This window comes from Anoplophora glabripennis, unplaced genomic scaffold (assembly GCF_000390285.2).
Source record: "Anoplophora glabripennis isolate ALB-LARVAE unplaced genomic scaffold, Agla_2.0 scaffold786, whole genome shotgun sequence".
Lineage (NCBI taxonomy): Eukaryota > Metazoa > Arthropoda > Insecta > Coleoptera > Cerambycidae > Anoplophora > Anoplophora glabripennis.
Window position 1 is genome coordinate 124,536 of NW_019416882.1, and position 5,450 is coordinate 129,985.

The following is a 5,450-nucleotide window of genomic DNA, read 5'->3' on the forward strand; positions in this document are numbered from 1 at the left end:
TTAATTAGAAAAAGGGTGTACTGATATTAATTAAATTAGAACAGACGAATATATTAACAAAAGTTATGTTTGAAGAGAAAAAGTGTCGGCAAAAAAGGCATTTTCGATGAAAGTTTGGTATGTGGCGAATCAGGAAACCTATAGGCAGATTAGTGATTGATTCAATACTACAGAAAGTTGTGCAAGTTGTGCTCTAATACTGGAGTTTTTTGTCCTTGAGTTGTTGGATCTGCATTTAACTAGTTTACAGTACTTGTAGAGGCTCCTTCTCCTTCAGTAACTTCATAACCAACGTTAAGGAAATGAGAACACATATTTGGAGCATTTCCTAACACTTCATCGATTCCGTTAAAAAATGAAAAACGTATTGGACCTCGTCCTTATTCTATTATCTTTCACACTTTTATAGGTTTCAATCAGATTTATCCACTTTTGTGCATACATCTGCAGTGAACAGTATGTCCTGGCTTAATAAGGTATTACTTATATCATTCCACATGTTTTCTTTTTATCGGGGGGTGTAATTTTTTTTATAAGATGCTACCATACTGATTAACGCTAATGTTTCTGGATATGTAAAAACTATTATTCTTACTTATGAATAATATTTCATCGCTGTTTGGGGTGGGGCATATAAAATATAAATATCAACTTTGGTAGTATAAAAGTTGCGATTCTGTTTAGATTAATCAGTATAACATAATCTTCGTTATTCTCGGACAACCAAAAAAGTTCTCGAAGACGACCAACAACAATTATATTATTAAACCAATGACGTCATCTGATATTGCGAAAAAATATGAAATACTGCTGGATAAGAGACTACAACTCCTTGATGGTCAGCTGAAACACATGGAAACAGAAAATGCCTTCATTGTCAAAAAACGTAAATTGGAAGTAGAGATCTTGGAAACCGAATTAACAAGAAAAAACAAAATCTTTAGATTTCATAGTTTTCAAGAACTACTACTTTTGTATTATTTGTATCAACAACATTAGTTCTACCAATATGTGATCATTAGCTTATCTCAAACAGTGAAGCAGTAGCTGTTAATAATATTTAGCTATATTTCTAGCCTCAAATTTGGTTCTCAAACGAGTACCTATTGTTAAAAATTGTGGCGTCTTGTGCTGGTCCTGGCTATCTTGCTACTATATTATTTATAAAAGTTGACTAATATATAAAGAAAATCCATTTATTTCGGGATTCTTCTGGAGACAACACTATTTCATCGTCTGGTTCGTGTGCGTCGTCATTCGGGTTTCGGGATAGGAAATCAGGTAACTGATTCTTCTTCCATGGACACTTTTTTACTCTTTCTAACCACTGCAAGGATCTGCTGTCAGTTCTGAGAATAAAGGTCTTTCCTTCGAGGAGCATTCGACATCTTTTACAGGCCCAGAACTTCTTGTTCGTTACTGAGGTATTTTTGTTGCGCACGATTAAATTTGGCGGTATAATAATGTAAATAATGATAAATTGTATTTTTGTTTCTAGATTTGTGATAGCAATTAAAAAATCATGCACGATTTCGAGCCAGTACAAATGACGCAAATTTATGTCGATACTATCAATTATTGATGGAAAGGATATATGGTCAAGATCCTAGGAATACTTTTTCTAATTGGAGATTCAGGTATGTCAAATTTACACTATTTTGATTAGCTTTCATATAAGTTAATTATTAGGAATCTAAATACTTTATTTTCCTTTTGAGAGTTAAATAATTTGTTTTTTGCAATTTATAAAAGTGGTACTATTATATTTTACAGGTGATCTAACAAGAACGTTTCAATGCAGCAATTTGTAGAATTCGGTGCACGATTGAACGCTGTAATGGCGTTCTTAAAAATAGGTTCAGATGCCTATTAAAACATAGTTTTGCACTATTCTCCAACTATGGCCGTAAATAGTTGTGTGGTATGCACAATATGAGTGCATCTAATAATATACCACACACAACAGGAGTTTATGTATATGGAAAATGTAGATTTTGGAATGTACAAAGTAGAAAATCTTACAGCAGGCAATATAGGGAGAGTTAATCTTGACAGCTGACAGACAGCTTCAACAAAATATAATTTTTCAACTAGCATATGTGAAAATGAAGCATATGACCTAAACTTATAACAACACGATTCTGTAGTTTTTCACAATCTGGACACCTCTTGTCATTTGCGTACTTTGTTGTTTTATATATTTTTTTTAATTTAAATAATTTAAACTAAAAGTTGGAATCAAAGCAAACAACAAAAATGTAAAATATTAATAAGTTATGAACAATTGTAATTCTGTGATAAGTTAAAATGAATGGTAACTCAGACAGTGACGAATACTTCACCGGACTTGCGAGATGAATCTAGCAATATTTCTCTGAATTTGTTACCTGCAAAGTCAAGACAATGGTTCGAAAAATATTATGAATTTCTCAGTGCTCTCAAGTTATTTTTTTAAAATATATAATTTGTGAAACAAATAATAAATCTAAAATCAATCATTAACACCATGTATCTCTTAAAACGGGCAAATTGTTAAGGCATATTTGACTAAAAACTCATTATGTTCATGTCTAAAATCTATAGTTACTCTATGGCCGAATCATTCTATTCGAAAGTATAACCTCTCGGTGTAAACGATTGTGTTTCCTTCAAATCGGTCGACTCTAGCGTGACTACAATACATCGTTGGTATAGTGTTCTCTGCTGATACGCTAACGGAAACCTGTATTGTTACATTTCTTACTGATGGTAACCTTAGATGCTCTCTAGACACCAGCTGCTGTCTAGACGCCACGTGGCCACCCCAGGTCAATCACCTCTCGTCACACCATGATTTCTACCGTGCTTTCTCCACCAAAACGCCATTTAATTAACATGTGGAGCAGAATCGGCATAGCTTATCTACTTAGACCTATTTCCGTAAGTCCCAACTTTTTGTGTACAGAAAAAAAATCTACGGAAGATTCCCGTAAGGTGAATTGGGTAACCTTACTAGAAGACACCGTGGGTTAAATCGAGTAGCCTCACAAAAGAAGAATTAGTTTGTTTGCCGAATTTGCGAAGACAAGAGGACATTGTCGCCGGGCAATTGCGCCATCACAAACCACTCCGTGGAAAACGAAAGAACATCGTTGCCGGATAATTATATATGATACGTATTACCCGTCTTTCATAAGTACTCTAAATGTAAACATTACATTGTTACTTAAATTTTAGATTTGCAAGAATTTTTAATTCTTGCTTCACAAGAATCTTTGACTGAACCTTCCTGGTCACAATGCCCAGTGCCCAGCTACCTCAGCTCTAGTACCAGACAGTTCTAAATGCGAATTTAAATGGAGTTAGAATGGTACAGAAATTCTGATTGATTTATATGCCAATCTAAATAAAAATGTCTTAACCAGAATTTCAATCGTTAATTAGAAAAAGGGCAACTGTTAAGGCAAAATGAACAAAATTCAACAATTTTATTAAATAATAAATGATAACAACAAACAAAACAAAACATCGTCCGATTTAGACAGTATTCAGTTAGAAGAAAAATATAATAAAGTGCAAGAAAGTTTATTAGCCGATTTTGATGAGATACAGAGTGCTCAAGACAGCAACGCCGAGAATGCGGAGGAACAATTTTCAGAAAGAGAGTCATTTGAGTTCACTCAAATAAACAACATTTATGATCACTGCCATCACCAACAAAGATCTGATTTCAGAAAAGTGCCAATAATTTTAATTTATAAAATGTGCCTTAACTTTTTAAAAAGAGTTCACTAAAATAATTAAATATTTTCTTTTCTTTTTTGTTTCACTGTGCCCTACACATTTTTTAAAGTCTATAGAAACAGAATATTTCCAAATTAAAACAGCACACATCATCTCTGTTCACAACGAAATAATTATTATGCCATTACAATATTTATTTATACAAATAGAAGGATTTCATAAAATTTATATATTTGATCTTTCACAAAATTTTGGATGGATTGGTTTAGATCTATTACACCAGATCGAAGCTACTGTAAATTTCAGTTCAAATACCTTAGAAACAAAGTCAAAAAATATACTGTTTCCTTTAATATCAACTTTAATAGACAAGAACAAAAACCTAAAAGACAATTAGTAAAACCTTATAAAAGTGTTATACCTCTACGTTCAAAACAAGTAACATACCACAAGAAAGGCAAGAAGCAAATAACTCAAGAACCAAACATTCTCATTTCCACCAAAAACTAAGGATTTAACCAATGAAGAAGAAATCTTAAAAATTTCTGACACCGATATACTGTTCATATTTCCAATAACCCCAGAACCGCTACAATTTCTATCATTGACGATATAATTAATAACAAACCTTACCAAATAATCATTGACAGAACTCCACACTACAGACTAGCGAAGACCATGAATTCGAAGTTCACAAATTAAATTAATTGAATTACACTCTGATGATTCTCAAAGCTTTCTAAAATTATTAAAATATCATGTAAACCCATCAGGAAAAACTTATTTTTTTCATATCAGACGATAATATATAAGAAAAGATTATAAAGATTATTAGAAACTTACAATAAGTCTTTCTCTGATAACCTCGAAATTATTTGTACCAAAATGATTAATAATGTTCGTGATAAAAACGAACCCATTATATTAAGTATCAACACGAAGGAAAAACAAACTACCGAGGTATAAATGAAACTCTCGAAAGATTAAAAACCAATTATTATTGGCGCAAAATGAAAAATGATATTTCTGAATATATAAATAATTGTGCAACATGTCAAAAGATGAAATATGACCCTACGAAAGTACCCTGATGTACGACCGATACACCAAATCAATCTTTCCAAAATTTACATATCGATGCATTTCATTATAAAATACAATTAAACAATTTTAATAAATTTAGTAAACTGGCACAAGCCTACCCTATTGAAAAAACTACTAAAAGCATAACAGACGCATTGGTCAAAATCTTTTCAACATACGGCATATCTGAATCAATCACCTCCGATAATGGCACGGAATTCAAAAACGAATGTGTCAAAGAATAAAAATATCATAAAATGATTATTCATTTCACTACGCCTATGCATCATGAATCCAACGCACCAATTGAACGTTTTAATTCAAGGTTAATAAAACATGTAAGAATTTTAACAGAAGAATTACAGTATTATTGCCCTTATTATTGCTATAACAGTAGTATACACAAAACTACAAAATTTTCACGTTTTGATTTAACTTTTGGTCATACTCACTCTAGAGACCCATTCGACTTAGTTACTACCTCTTTCTATACAGACTATGCTGATTCGATAGATAAAAAATGAAAAAATTATACGAAAATGTACACGATTCACAAATGAGTGGAAAAGAAAAAATAATGTTTGCTCATAATACTAAATTAACTCTACTACTTAACTCTTACTTACTATTTAAACCAAAACGTA